We start from the raw sequence: 16,627 nt of genomic DNA, 5'->3' as shown, positions 1-16,627 counted from the left end.
GAGGTAGCAGGAAGCTGCTCATCTCCTCATAAGCCCACACGGAGGAGGTAGCAGGAAGCTGCTCATCTCCTCATAAGCCCACACGGTTTTGTGTTTTGTCCTGTCGGTGGTCGCTCTGCTGGTGCTCAGTGTTAGTTTTTGCAGGAGTCTGAACTTCGATGCAGATTAGGGTCGCCCTGTCAATGCAGAACGTTCAGTCTGGAGCAATAAATCACACTGAGTCCCAGCAGAGAGGCCCACAGACATCACTATACAGGATCCTGGATTGACTGATCACACTTGAACCTACAGCACATGACAGATTGTACTATATGGCCCAATATGTAATATGCTAGGTCCTGTAGGCCGGTCCAGGTGTGATCAGTACACTGCATTGTATATCTGTGTACATAATATACCACATCTAGTATACAGATTGGTGTATGATCTATTGTGATACAGAAATCAGATGTTTTAAAAAATACACATTGCTATATACCATCAGATGTCTGTGGTCACAGTATATTATATACCAGTCATGAATTCCCCCCCTATATTCTGGTAGCTCACAACTATCCCGGATTCAGCAGGACTCTCCCGAAACGTCAGCGCTTTTGTCCTGGCTTCTGATACTCACCTCTCTCCAATGTTTTCATCGCTCCGTAACTCCTCCTTTTTGGGGCAGGGCCGCTTCTCTACTCAGTGCATAAATTAAGTTATATATGAGACGCCCTCCCTGGGAGATGGGGTTACTCGGAGCCGGGTCGGTTGTAGGGGAGGGGGATGCAGTCGTGGCCTAGACCCATTCCGTGCCCAGGGCTGCCTCATAAAAAATTGGGCTTTTAAGTGAGAGTGGTATTTCGACTACACCACCTGTGGTTTCTGGTGATGGACACCAGCGCTGCTTCAGTCCACTGAGGCCGGTGTTACGGGCAGCTAAGATGGGATGGCTCTGTAGCGCTCCGAGGGTTCGGCCGCTACAGGGGTATTGCACCTCTGCCAGAGGTGTGGTATTCCACTCCCAGGTAAGGATGGAGTATGGACCAGGGCTCAGTTAGCTGCATACAGCACACTCACCCCATTTCCGAGGGACAGCTCAACGGTACTCCCATTAGACAGAAATGCAGGTACGACAGACCATGTCCCTGGCTGGAGTGGGGAGGGGGGAGGAATACCCAGTGATGTAGGAGCAGATAGGGGTTGGTTCCTGAGCGTAGGTAGGAGCCCATTGGTTGCTGGTCACCTGGGCTCATGTTCTAGAGGGAGGTATATAAGGTGGGCACCATCTTAGTTCTGGGTCAGTTCAGCCAGTTCAGAGTAGAAGGAGAGAAGTTGAGTTCAGCCAGAGAGGGCTGATAGGGAGCTGTGGCTCAGTCTGGGCCCAGCTCCATGAGGCAGGCCTAGGGTGAAGGCCGGGAACATAAAGGAACAAGAACAGAAAGGAACAAGAGTAGAAAGGAACAGAAACAGCAAGAAACAGCAGGAAAGAGAGAGAGAAGAACAGAAGGGCTCAGGAACAAGAAGGCAGAAGGGACCCTAAGAACCCACGAGAATACAGGGTGAAGGGTCAGGCAGATTAAGGGTACCGGATCCCAAGTTAGTGGAGGAGAAACAACCCTCAGCCAAAGACCGGAGGTCGTGATCATTTATTGGTGCGACACCTCAGCAAACCTGCTAAGAAGGCACCATATAGAACAGCGGGGAACGGGATCCACGTTTACCCACACAAGTTCGCGGCAGCTGGACAAAAGTGGGTCACTCGTGAGGCAGGCCAGAGAAAGGATAAAAGGGGGTCCTGTGCCATGCTCCTGAATCGTCTGGGAGTTGACCGAGCCCCTCACCTGGTGGACACCGCACGGCTTGGGTGGTCACTACCTGTACAGAAGTGACCCGGAGAATCTGAACTGTGAGTAAAAGACATTGGACTGTAGTACGTTGTCTGTGTGCTCTTTCGCTCCTCCAGCACTAACGGCACTGGGACTCTCTGCACCATCACCCCCACCATTCACAGCACTGACCTGGGGTTACACTTTTCCCGTGGGGAGTTACCCAATCTCAGCTGCACACACCATCAACCTCAGGGGACTGCCTTGCAGCGGCGGTTCCTAATAACCGCAATCCACGGGTGGCGTAGTCGGACATCACTTAAAATATCTAAAGGATTGCCACTGGTCTGACCACTCTGAGCCACGGGACCGGGTTGCCACTACTACCCCCATCGTCTCCCTATTGCCTGGTTCCGAGTGCCCCATGGCCCAGGGGGCGAGTCAGCTCCCCACAGGCGGAGCAGGCCTCAGGGCAGTGAGATGAAGGTGATGATGGGTGCAGTGCCACACAGAAAATAACAGGCTGAAGCGGTGTGTGAAGTCATCCAGGGTTTTTACTCACTTTCAGATGAACTTTATCTGCAAAGCCTCCCTGTGCTACACACGGCGTACTGCGGCCACCGGGAAGGGGGTTCAGCACTTTCCAGGTAGGTCAGGAGCACCTGTCGAGACCCCTCTGGTGTGTTCCTCTCCTTGGTAAGTTCTCCCACTAAGTCTTCTCCTGACTGTGCGTGGTATGAACGTGGTGTAAGGCCGGGTCCCACTGGATAAACGCACTTTAAGAGATACAGGTGGCGTAAGCCACTTCATCCATATCCCCCTGGGATCCACTAAGCCTCCGGGCTTTTCCGACTGAGACGTGAAGTAACAAAGTCAGATATCGGGGGCCGGTCACCCCTTTTGCAGCAGGAATCCCTCTGACTAAGCCAGAATAAAGAGTACAGGTGGCGTAGGCTGCTCCGTCCGTATCCCCTGGGATCCTTTTGCCTGTGGAGCCAATCTCCTCTGCTCCCCTCCAGGCCTTCATAGGTCAGGACCTTGACCAGGTAGAGACAGCTGTTAACTCTGACCCGCTCCTCGTCTCAAGGCCAGAGTACGAGGACCGTGTATCTTCAGCCAGCTACAGCCTCTTGCTGGACCCCGACAGAAGACCACAATCAAAGACCTTGAACTTAAGATGGCCGTAGATTAAATATGAAAGAATAAGTGTTTCCTAAAAGTGTGTCCTCCACCCTCACCCACTACATGGTTCCCCCTATCTTTGGTTCCCCCCATCTCCTCTATCCCGGCCCGGGGCAGCACCCTGGTGCATTTAGGCCCCCTACAGGACAGGAGTGGTGTAGTGTTGAGTGGTGAAGTAGGGTCCTGAGATATGCTCCACCCTTACCTGGAAGAGGAGATACCACACCTCGAGCTGAGGTGCAGTACCTCTGTGGCGACTGAACCCTCAGGGGCGCCACATTCCCCACCGGTGAAACACAGCACGTCCGCAGGCTGCAATAGAGTAAAAAGTTGGTACAGACATTCAAATTTTTAAATGCTTTTGTAAACAGTAAAACATTCTTCCCTTTATGGGAGGTTAGGACTCTTTTAACGTTGCATGATATATATATATAGAATATAAATATAGAAAAATATTAAAGAGACATTATACATGTATGGAAAACATTAAAGAGACATTATGCATGTAGACAGTTCTGTAGAAAATACGGTAGAAAGTGTCAGTTCAGCAGCATGAGGGACCTGTCCCAAACCCTCAACGTAGGCCCTGGGGTGGCTGCAGGGCATGGATATCCCGAGTTGGACCTCCAGGAGAGCCACACCAGACAGGTTTTGCTTCTGAGGTCTGAGTTAGAAGGGGTTTTGTATAAAACCAATAGGGAGCACCGTAATAGGTGCAAACTATTTACAAAGTTAGTCTGTCTACTGCTCAACGTCCGCAGGGACAAATGTCTCTGTTAACTCAAATCCGGGTGAAGAAAAAGGAAAACACATAACTGTTCAAACTAAGGGGAGATACATCTCCGAGGGCTGCTCAGAAGTGGTATCCCAACCGGGGAAATGGTTCATCTTTCCCGACGGAGCCCGACCGGTCCTCTGTAGGTAGGTGAGTGGGGGTATCCTCCTTAAATACCCTGTGGACGATCAGGGCATACCACCCACACTCCCCATGGTGGCGGGTGTAGGACACCAAATCGCCCGGGTAGAGGTTCCGGCCAGGGTGGCCCTGCTCCAGCCGCGGCTTGACGTCCCGCCGGTTGACGAACACGTCCCGGTCGAACTGTGGGCTGCGGATGAAGCCCCATCCTGCCACCTGGTGGAAGCGCACGACTAGGCCCTCTTCCTGGGGGCTTGGACGGGTGGCCTCCGCCTGACGGTCCTGCGACTTAGCAGCCCTGGCGCGCATCTCCATGCGCTCACAGCGGACCCGCTTCTCCCGTCGCTCTTTTTCAAATTGGAGGAGTACCTTTCGGCACGTCTCCTCCCGCCTCCGCGCTTCGGTCTTGGTTTCCCGGGGGAAGCCCATCAGGTCGCCCCCCCGGTTATCCCAGGCGAACTCTTCTGCCGCCGGGCAAGCGACCGGTGGCGCGGGCAGTGGCTGTAACGGGGGTTGCTGTGTGCGCTCTGTTGATGCGGCCCAGTCTGGGTTGGTGCAGGTGGACACCCAGGTTAGGGCAGGCGCTTCCGGATCGGGGGTCGGGAGGCATAGCAGGTCTCCGACTATGGCGGTGGCTTGGGACAGGGGTGTATCCGGGGACAGGGGTGCTGGCAGGATACTTAGGAGGGCTTCAGTGTGTCTCTCGTTCGGGGTAGGGGTTTTTGCCTTACCCGCACTTGGGCTGCACGGGGCCTCCTGGGCTTCCTCCTCCTGGGCTGGAGCCTCACTTGACAGGCGCAACGAGCTCTGGCGGCGGTCCCGGATCCTCCGCAACACATCCTCTCTCCACTCTGCGGCGGCCAGTCGCTGGGCCTCTTCGACCCTCCGGGTCAGGTCCTGCGATTCTCCACGGAGGAACTCGGCCTCCTCCGGGGTCAGGTGAATTCCCTCCATACCGAGGGAGGTGGCAGTTCGTGGGCCAGCGTCGGAGGACTCGGAGGACATCTCCTTTGCTGCTTCCATCTTTGCTGCTGGGTGCAGTCTCTTTCTCCTCCTTCTTTTGGGGCGGCTCCAGGGCAGCTGGCTGACGGGCACTCCTTGGGATGTCCCATCCGTCTTGACGGACACTACTATGCGGACTGTCTCTGCTGGAGGGGGCGGTCTGCACTTTTGGCGCCATTGGGGAGCCAGGCCCACGATGGGAGGACTTTGGTTGCTGTTGTTTTTGCACATAATGGCGTCCGTTCTTCTTGGGCGGGCGCCACTTTAAGTGTGAAGCGACAGTCTTTTTGTGAAAAGGCGCACAGTACCCGTCGGCAATGGGGACTATCTTCTTCCATTGCTGCGGGCACGCAATCCTTCCGACTACGCCAAGTTTGAGACGCCCTCCCTGGGAGATGGGGTTACTCGAAGCTGGGTCGGTTGTAGGGGAGGGGGATGCAGTCGTGGCCTAGACCCGTTGAGTGCCCAGGGCTGCCTCATAAAAAATTGGGCTTTTAAGTGAGAGTGGTATTTCGACTACGCCACCTGCGGTTTCCGGTGATGGACACCAGCGCTGCTTCAGTCCACTGAGGCCGGTGTTACAGGCAGCTAAGATGGGATGGCTCCCCACAGGCAGAGCAGGCCTCAGGGCAGTGAGATGAAGGTGATGATGGGTGCAGTGCCGCACAGAAAATAACAGGCTGAAGCGGTGTGTGAAGTCATCCAGGGTTTTTACTCACTTTCAGATGATCTTTAGCCGCAAAGCTTCCCTCTGCTACACACAACGTAATGCGGCCACCGGGAAGGGGGTTCAGCACTTTCCAGGTAGATCAGGAGCACCTGTCGAGAATCCTCTGGTGTGTGTTCCTCTCCTTGGTTATTTCTCCCACTAAGTTTTCTCTACAGCCAGCTACAGCCTCTTGCTGGACCCCGACAGAAGACCACAATCAAAGACCTTGAACTTAAGATGGCCGTAGATTAAATATGAAAGAATAAGTGTTTCCTAAAAGTGTGTCCTCCACCCTCACCCACTACATGGTTCCCCCTATCTTTGGTTCCCCCCCATCTCCTCCATCCCGGCCCAGGGCAGCACCCTGGTGCATTTAGGCCCCCTACAGGACAGGAGTGGTGTAGTGTTGAGTGGTGAAGTAGGGTCCTGAGAAATGCTCCACCCTTACCTGGAAGAGGAGATACCACACCTCGAGCTGAGGTGCAGTACCCCTGTGGCAACTGAACCCTCAGGGGCGCCACATATATTCACTGCTTCTCCAGTGATCTGGTCTTACACTCACATCTCCATGTTCACAAGCTGCCGCTCTACTAATGAGCCACAACTTATAATGATTCACATAGGAGAATTTGGCAATCTTGACCTCTATTGCAGGCAGTGAACCCAGAATCAGATTATACATGTCCATACAGATCCATTGTATATATAACAATGTATTTCTATGTTCCCTGTATACTGAGGTGAAGAAAAAGATTGCTATAAAAGTGGTAAGAATAATAAGAAGCAATTACAAAAACATAATTTTCTCTTATTTTGTGAGTCTCCCCAGGTCCCGAACCCATAACCTTAACATTACAGGCAGGAGCCTAAGCTACTGAGCTACAAGCTCTGGTCATGAGGAGAATTTAGTATACTTTATCTCTATTGCAGGCTCTGACTCAACAAACAGATTCTACTGATAGAAATACACTGCTGTGTACAATGTATGTATTTGTATTCTAGAGATAAAATTACTAAAAAATAATGAAAAACACTTCATAATGAAAAAAATATTGTCATTTGTAATGCATTTTTTTAAATTGAAATAAAAAACATCACAAATCAGCAAATAACACTGACATATTTGGTGTTCCTGTAATCGTGATAACCCGCACAACACAGCCATCAAATTATTTATGGGAATCAGTAAATGGCATAAAAAAAGGCGTGATTGATATTTCTCTATTAAACCAATAAAAAATGTAATAAAACTGTAGTGCTGAGGCCGTGTTCACACGTAGCGCAAATGCTGCGTTCTTTCTACAGCTTTTTTCTGCAGGTGTCCTCACCAAACGATGCAATAACAATCTTCCCTGATTGTTGTGTGTTTGCTGCGTTTCTTTTATGCGTGTTCCCCTTATTTCATGCGATTTTGTGGCAGATATAAAGCACAGTTTTTAGCACTTTTTTAATAGTACAGAAAAGTTTTGATTCTGCGCTTAAAAATGCATCAGCGTTTTTTTCATGCATTTTTTTCAGAAGAAGCCTATAGAGAAAAAGGCACTAAAACCGCAGAGTACAGCAGCGTATTTACATGCACAGAGGGCCGAGATTTCATGCAATCACATTTACTTGTTCCCATGTAGCATAAATGTTGCATATTTTCTGCTGCTTTTTTTGCACATAAATTCTGCTGGGTTTAGCTATCCAAGCGAAGTGGATGTGATTTCATGAGAACTGCGCCTTCTGTAGTCTCGACACGCTGCTAAACTGGGCAGTTTTGGTGTTTATTTCTTTCTCTTGTCTTCTATGTGGAGCCTAAAAAAAAAGCATGTAAAAAACTGCAGTTACTTTTTTAAGCGCAGAATCAAAACTGGGGGAACAAGAGCGAAGTGAGATGGTGTTGTTTTTTTTCTTTTATATGTGTTTGGGATGTGTGTCTGCATAAAGAAGGCTGTGTGAGAACGCATACTGTATATAGGAGGTTATGTGTGGGCTCATACTGTATATAGGAAGCTATGTGAGGGCATATAGTATACAGAGGCTATGCGGGGGCTCATACTGTATATAGAGAGGCTATGTGGGGGGTCCCACTGTATATAGGAGGCTATGTAGGTCTCCACATTGTATATAGGAGGCTATATGGGGCCTCACACTGTATATAGGAGGTTATGTGGGGCCTCACACTGTATATAGGAAGCTATGTGAGGGCATATAGTATACAGAGGCTATGCGGGGGCTCATACTGTATATAGAGAGGCTATGTGGGGGGTCCCACTGTATATAGGAGGCTATGTAGGTCTCCACATTGTATATAGGAGGCTATATGGGGCCTCACACTGTATATAGGAGGCTATATGGGGCCTCACACTGTATATAGGAGGTTATGTGTGGGCTCATACTGTATATAGGAAGCTATGTGAGGGCATATAGTATACAGAGGCTATGCGGGGGCTCATACTGTATATAGAGAGGCTATGTGGGGGGTCCCACTGTATATAGGAGGCTATGCAGGTCTCCACATTGTATATAGGAGGCTATATGGGGCCTCACACTGTATATAGGAGGTTATGTGGGGCCTCACACTGTATATAGGAGCCTATCTGGGAGCTCATAATGTATATAGGAGGCTATGTGAGGGCTCACACTGTATATAGAAGGCTATATGGGAGCTCATAATGTATACAGGAGGCTATGTGTGGCTCACACTGTATATAGGGGGCTATGTGAGGGCTCACACTGTATATAGGGGCTATGTGAGGGCTCATAATGTGTATTGGAGGTTATGTGAGGGCTCATACTGTATTTAGGAGGTTATGTGAGGACTCATTGTATATAAGGGCTATGTGGGGTCACACAGTGTATAATGGGCTTATACTGTGTATAAGGGGCTATGTGGGGCTCATACTAAACAAAGGGGGCTATGTGTGTGCGTTCATGCGGTATTTAAGGGGATGTCAACATACTTAATTCTGCTCAATATCAAGTGATGTAATTAATATTTTATATTAATATAAATTTTTGTTAATATTAATGTTTGTTAATATTAATATTGAGGAGAATTAACTTCAATCTATTGGTTCGACCCTCCACAACAGTCACGTTCTCTCATGTGGCCATTCGGGTAAATTAATTGCCCACCCCTGACATATGCTATCATATATTATCCAGTATATACCATCTTATGTCTGTATCAAAGTATGTCAAATACCATCCCATATTATCCTGTATACTGGATGTGATATACTTTGTGCTCAGACATCAGATGGTATATACAGGATAATATGTGAGTGGTGTAATATCTGATGTCTGTAGTCATAGTGTAATATGCACTAGTTACATATTATCCTGTATGTGGTATACTATATGCAAAGACATCCCATATTATATACAAGATCATTGATGGCTGGTATAATATCTGATGTCTGTATCACAGTATATCATATACCATCACATATTATGCTGTATACTGGATGTAATATCCTGTGATACAGACATCCAGTGCTAGGCTGGGGTCACACTAGCGTATAGCATCTGCTGCGAGAGTGAGCCGAGTGTCAGTGCACTGTGCTTCCATCCTCTGTAGGTGCAGAGCAGACGAAGAAAGTCATTTCTCCATCTCCTCCATTGCCAGCGTCCATGGTAATTGCACTGCATTGGGATGACATCCAAGTGCAGTCCGATGTTTCACACGCATCCATAGACTTGTATGGGTGAGTGTGAGCCAAGTCTTGCTGCCAATCGCAGCATGCTGCATCAGCATGAGAAAATAATCACAGATCTGAGCCGGCCCATAGAATAACATTGGGCCGAGGGCTATCAGATCAAACATCACATAATAGACACAACATAATATGGTGTCATATCTGACGTCTATAGTCATAGTGTCATATATAGCTGTCACATGATATCCTGTATATAATATCTGATACTGTATGTATAGTCATGATATGTCAGATACCAGTACAGATGTGCCAATTGATTCACAGGACACTGGTCAGTCACGTCAGTAGTCCATGGCCACCAGACCAGGGCCTGCGAGCCTCCTCCTACCTGCCGGCATCTCGGACTCCTCTTTTGATTTGTAGACCTTGAGTGGTGTCATCTTTGTGGCGTGACACATGCAAGACATTGTGCCTGCCTACAAATCAAAGAAAGACAAAAAGAATGGTGTCAGGTAGGAGGCGCTCATAGGGCTCTGATCAAGTAGCCACTGAATATTCATCTGACCACTAGATCAGGGTCCTGCAAATTAAGTTGCTGGTCTCTATATAGCAGCCATATATTCTCCTATGTATATTGTACTGTATGTGGTATAATATGTACACTGTGTGCACAGACATCAGATGGTGCACACAGGATAATTAGTGACTGCTACAATAATGTGACATCATCTATAATATAACGTTGGATGTGTCCGTCTGTCCGAAGCATATGTGGACTGAGCCTGTGCAATACGCCTGCGCAGTCTGGCCCCAGACAGAAGAACGCATCCAGCCGCTGCAGGTTACAGGGAGGAGGAGTGTGGCGCCAGAGATCGCGGTATGTGTAGGCACTTAACGCATACCGCCATCTCTGGCTCCATAAGCACATACCTACCTGGGAAGAGTGTCGCACCTCTGTTCGGGCCGGAGGCCGGGGAGGAGTGTGGCGTCGGAATCGGCGCCTGCACATAGCGCGATATCCGGCGCCATTTTAGTACAGACACATTTGCAGTGTGTCTTCAACAAAATGGCGCCAGACAGCATGGTATGCACATGTGCGTACTCCGACGCCATTTTGTTGAATACACTCTGCAAATGTGTCTTCACTAAAATGGCGCCGGATATCGTGCTATGCAGGCGCTGATTCTGGTGCCATTTTAGTAAAATAACACAGGCAACGCACTGCAGGGGAGCAATGGAAAGGTGAGTAGGAGTGTTTTTTTTACTTAATTGATGGAGTATGGGAGAGCATATAACAGGATTGGGGGAGCATATACCAAGATGGGGGAGCATATACCAGGATGGGGGGAAGCACATAACAGGATGAGGGGGAGCACATAACAGAATGGGGGAGCAGATAACAGGATGGGGGAATACATACCAGGATGGGGGAAGCACATACCAGGATGGGGGAAAGCACATACCAGGATGGGGGGAAGCACATAACAGGATGGGGGGAAGCACATAACAGGATGGGGGGGAGCACATAACAGAATGGGGGAGCAGATAACAGGATGGGGGAATACATACCAGGATGGGGGAAGCACATACCAGGATGGGGGAAGCACATAACAGGATGGGGGAAGCAAATAACAGGATGGTGGGAGCACATAACAGGATGGGGGAAGCACAGAACAGGATGGGGGAAGCACAGAACAGGATGGGGGAAGCACAGAACAGGATGGAAGAGCACATACCAGGATGGGGGAAGCACATACCAGTGTAGACCGTGTAGCGGGGAGGTCACTATCAGAATACAGCGGCCCGAGGACAAAGGATACTAGCAGACAATTTGTTAGGGAACCACCTTTTTACTAAGAACAGAAACTGGGTTGCCCCAGCAACGTAAAAAAGGAACACAAATGAACTTCACACATACCTAGCTCAGCACAGCTAGGACCCCTGCGCTGCACAACTGACAGGACCAGGATGTACTAAAAGATGAACTATAATTTGCCTGACCAGTGGTTCCACCTAATGCGGTAACCACGGGTTATCCGAAGCAAGGATGTAATTAGATGGGTGCAAGGGGCAGCCCCTGCAGGGGTGCAGTGCAAAAGTTCACAAACTTAACAACTTACTACGATTACAATACTGTTACACTATCTATACACAAGCTCACCCACTGAGGGGAGTATCTAGCTAAGGTTCACACAACCCTATTAGCAAACAATGTCTCTAACTGAGAATCTATGGTGCCAAACTCTCTCTATAGTCTGCGTGCACGTTCCCACTGGGATCCCTATTTTGGGGCCTGAGCTCAGAACTTACCGGCCATTAACTGATCTCTGAAGAGGCTGTCTAATCGTCCGATCAGCCACTTAGCTGCGAGACCAAGGAGGGAATGCTGGGCTTGTCACAGGAACGCAGTTTCAGTCTGACAGGCTAGCAGATGGCCCTTCACGTCACCGCAGATACCTTGGGGGGAATCCAACTCTGCATCCAACCGTAGTTGTCTCCCCAAAGTGATTCAGGATGTGAGAGCATTGACCAGGATGAGGACGCAAATACCGGGATGGGGGACCAGGATGGGGGAGCATATACCAGGATGGGGGACCAGGATGAGGTAGCACATAACAGGATGGGGCAGCATATAACAGGATGGGGGAGCATATATCAGGATGGGCGACCAGGGTGGGGGCACAAATACCTGGATGGGGGACCAGAATGGGGGGGCATGAACCAGGATAGGGGACCATATACCAATAAAACTGCTCGCCACCAGGGCGTAGAACGGGTTCAATAGCTAGTATACTATAATATGGAATGGAATTTTACAATGATGATTTGCTTGATCAAGTTTGTTTGAAAAAATACACAAAATAATTATTCACAGGTATCTATGTGGCAGATCTGGGCTTATGTGTGACCACCTTTACTCTGCTGATATGTTTTTTAGGAGTGTAGAAAAGCACAGCATACCTTGTTTTACTACATCTCTAATATTGTATATCCAATTGAAAAATGGTCATGCATAAGCATAATATGTACTGCGTCTTACCACTACAAACGCTCATCTGAACTGGTCCAAGTGCTGTGGGTTTTTCCATGGGCAGCTCTCAGACAGACAATATGGTTGTGTGAATATAGCCTATGAAGCTGCTGGAAATAAGCATGTTAAGGATGGGCCGCTACTTATGGGCCACTGCTGTGTGCTTGCCCCCCAGGCACTGCATGAGGTCTCAGCATTCACTGTAATGATAATCTGTGGGCTCAGATTAGGTGTCCGACCACTGAGCTTGTACTTCAATGGTTGGACTCATGATGAGCTCACAAGATGGTGAAGCAGCAGATACTCTCCTCCTTCAGGGAAACAAATGGGGAGAGAAAGGAGTGAATTCACACAAAGAAGCAGCTCTATCAGTCTCTTCCAGAAAGGGAATTAGGTGAAAGCCCCTCATGACTGAGATTGAATGAGAGGGTCAATTTGAAATAATGCAGGGGGTTTATAGGGTGGTCATTAGGGTTTAGAAAAAGGGGGTGGAGGATGAGCAGTATTTAGGGGAAAAATGCCGGAAAGAGGGGCCATCTTGGGTCAGTGAAGCTGAGAGTGACCCACCCTCCTTCCCTTAGGTGAAGCAGGGATTGGTAGGAGCTGTATGTTCTTATAGTTATATATGTATACATATTTATTAAAAAAAAAATTGTCACAGTGGTTGTTGGTGGGAGGGGGAGGGGTCCTGGGAGTTGGTGTATTATTGGTGGTGGAAGGAATTATATTGGATAATTCACTCTCAGTATAATATGGAGAAAGGGTTAATCTGGCATTTGTTGGGCTCTGGACGGGGTTTTACCCTGGGAGCTTAGGGTTTGACAAGCTATCCCAGACTGTGGTAGTATGGTGCACTCGAGCTAAGGTTTCACGGCTGAGGGTAAAATGGTCGGTTAATAATTTTATTAGGTGGTGCCAGATGTTTTAGCTCCAAGAAACCCTCCCACCTTCTTTCTTTAAAGAGGTTGTCCACTACTATAGAGAATGCCCCCGTCGATTTAAAAGGTGGAAATAAGATTTTTTGTAATTACTTTGTGTTGTGATTCTTGCCTGTGGATGGCGCTATCACTGACTGCTAACCAGGCATCATGTGACCCGGCTGCAGCCGGCTCTGACATCCGCTGATGTCACGTCAGGTTCTGGCTGCAGCAGGGCGTGACCCAGTGACGCGCTCCCACCTGATTGATGGGCTGTGGGCGGGATTTCACCGCACGTCACAGTCCAGCATCCACCAATGAATGCAGAGGAGAGGGAAAGCGCGGTGGATGCTGGGCTGTGACACGCGGGGAAACCCCACCCATAGCCCATCAATCAGGGGGGAGGGCGTCAATGGGTCACGCCTGGCTGCAGCCGGGATCACATGATCACTGGTGAGTGGTCTGCAATATCGCTGCTCACAGGCAAGAATCACAACACAAGGTACTTATAAAAAATCTTATTTCCACCTTTTAAATAGAAGGGGGCATTCTCTATACACTGTGTGCAGAATTATTGGGCAAATGAGTATTTTGATCACATGATACTTTTTATACATGTTGTCCTACTCCAAGCTGTATAGGCTTGAGAGCCAACTACCAATTAAGTAAATCTGGTGATGTTCATCTCTGTAAGGAGGAGGGGTGTTGACTAATGACATCAACACTGTAGTATCGGCGTCTCTGCCCCCTGACAGGCAGAGACTCCGTCCCAATTACCGCTGCACTCCCTGCCCGGCGTCCTCCGGCGCTCCTGCTTCTGTTGCTGCTGGCACGAGCAGCTTCCCGGGCACTGTTCTTAGGGCGCGCGCGCTTCCTCCCTCTTAAAGGGGCTGCGCGCGCCGTCCTAAGGAGTCCCCGGCCAATGGCCGGAGGACCTTTCATATAAAAGGCACCTCCTCCAAAATGGAGGTGCCCGTGCAAGGTTGTAGCTTTGTGTGTTTTACTCTGCTTCAGCCCTCAGGTCCCGCTGCTAGCCTGACTACCAGTCCAGCCCGCCAGCCTGACTACCAGTCCAGCCCGCCAGCCTGACTACAAGTCCAGCCCGCCAGCCTGACTACCAATCCAGCCCGCTAGCCTGACTACAAATCCAGTCTGCCAGCCTGACTACAAGTCCAGCCCGCCGGCCTGACTACAAGTCCAGTCCGCCAGCCTGACTACAAGTCCAGTCCGCCAGCCTGACTACAAGTTCAGTCCGCCAGCCAGACTACAAGTCCAGTCCGCCAGCCAGACTACAAGTCCAGTCCGCCAGCCTGACTACAAGTTCAGTCCGCCAGCTTGTCTACTCTCCAGCCCGACAGTCTGTCTACAGTCCAGTCTGCCAGTCTGTCTATGGGCTCTGCCCACCTGCTTACCTGGAAGCACCTGCCCATTACCTGCCGTGCCTGCCAGACCACTTACCTACAAGCACCTGTCTGTTACCTGCCGTGCCTGCCAGCCCGCTTACCTAGAAGCACCTGCCTGTTACCTGCCGTGCCTACCAGCCAGCCTACTTGGAGGCTCCTGCTTGTTACCTGCCGTGTCTGCCAGTCCGTCTGCCCGGATCACTCGTCAGCCTGCCTGCCGTGCTCATCTGCTGTACCGGTCAGTACCTGCCTTCTGACCCATGGGAGTCACCTGCTCTCATACAAGGTCGGTCCCCAGAGTAGCACCTGGTCCCTCTGCTCGGTCCTTCCCTGGTCACGGAGTCGATTGAGCCGCCGTACGATCTTGGTCGGTCCAAGTTGATACCTAGTTACTCCCCTCAGGTCCCGTCTTTCACCGCAGCACAGAGGTTCCACCACCCGGATCTGTAGCAACACCCTATAGAAGGTGTGCTTAATTATTAGGCAACTTCCTTTCCTTTGGCAAAATGGGTCAGAAGAGAGATTTGACGGGCTCTGAAAAGTCCAAAATTGTGAGATGTCTTGCAGAGGGATGCTGCAGTCGTGAAATTTCCAAACTTTTGAAACGTGATCACGGAACAATCAAGCGTTTCATGGCAAATAGCCAACAGGGTCACAAGAAGCGTGTTGGCCAAAAAAGGCGCAAAATAACTGCCCATGAATTGAGGAAAATCAAGCGTGAAGCTGCCAAGATGCCATTCGCCACCAGTTTTGCCATATTTCAGAGCTGCAACGTTACTGGAGTATCAAAAAGCACAAGGTGTGCGATACTCGGGGACATGGCCAAGGTAAGGAAGGCTGAAAAACTACCACCTTTGAACAAGAATCATAAGATAAAAAGTCAAGAATGGGCCAAGAAATATCTTAAGACTGATTTTTCAAAGGTTTTATGGACTGATGAAATGAGAGTGACTATTGATGGGCCAGATGGATGGGCCAGAGGTTGGATCAGTAAAGGGCAGAGAGCGCCACTCTGACTCAGACGCCGGCAAGGTGGAGGTGGGGTACTGGTATGGGCTGGTGTCATCAAAGATGAACTTGTGGGACCTTTTCGGGTTGAGAATGGAGTGAAGCTCAACTCCCAGGCCTACTGCCAGTTTCTGGAAGACAACTTCTTCAAGCAGTGGTACAGGAAGAAGTCGGTATCGCTCAAGAAAAACATGATTTTCATGCAGGACAATGCTCCATCACATGCATCCAACTACTCCACAGCGTGGCTGGCCAGTAAAGGTCTAAAAGAAGAAAAAATAATGACATGGTCCCCTTGTTCACCTGATCTGAACCCCATAGAGAACCTGTGGTCCATCATAAAATGTGAGATCTACAGGGAGGGAAAACAGTACACCTCTCGGAACAGTGTCTGGGAGGCTGTGGTGGCTGCTGCACGCAATGTTGATCGAAAACAGATCAAGCAACTGACAGAATCTATGGATGGAAGGCTGTTGAGTGTCATCATAAAGAAAGGTGGCTATATTCATCACTAATTTTTGGGGTTTTTGTTTTTGCATGTCAGAAATGTTTATTTCTAAATTTTGTGCACTGATATTGGTTTACCTGGTGAAAATAAACAAGTGAGATGGGATTATATTTGTTTTTCATTAAGTTGCCTAATAATTCTGCACAGTAATAGTTACCTGCACAAACAGATATCCTCCTAAGATAGCCAAATCTAAAAAAAAAACACTCCAACTTCCAAAAATATTAAACTGGGATATTTATGAGTCTTTTGGGTTGATTGAGAACATAGTTGTTGATCAATAATAAAAATAATCCTCTAAAATACAATTTGCCTAATAATTCTGCACACAGTGTAGTAGTGGACAACCTCTTTAAGTTTACATGGTATTGTTCTTAATATAATGTTATAATGTTATAATAAGTGGCCGCTGTGGTGAAAATTATCCAAAGGAAAAAAGTGTCAGTGTTTTAATTGGGGAGACGGAGTGAAGTGGTATTGGAGAGGGAAGATGAAGGGGTAA

Source organism: Phyllobates terribilis, unplaced genomic scaffold (genome assembly GCF_046119375.1).
Source record: "Phyllobates terribilis strain yellow unplaced genomic scaffold, ASM4611937v1 Scaffold_681__1_contigs__length_830663, whole genome shotgun sequence".
NCBI lineage: Eukaryota > Metazoa > Chordata > Amphibia > Anura > Dendrobatidae > Phyllobates > Phyllobates terribilis.
This window is presented reverse-complemented; position numbering follows the sequence as displayed.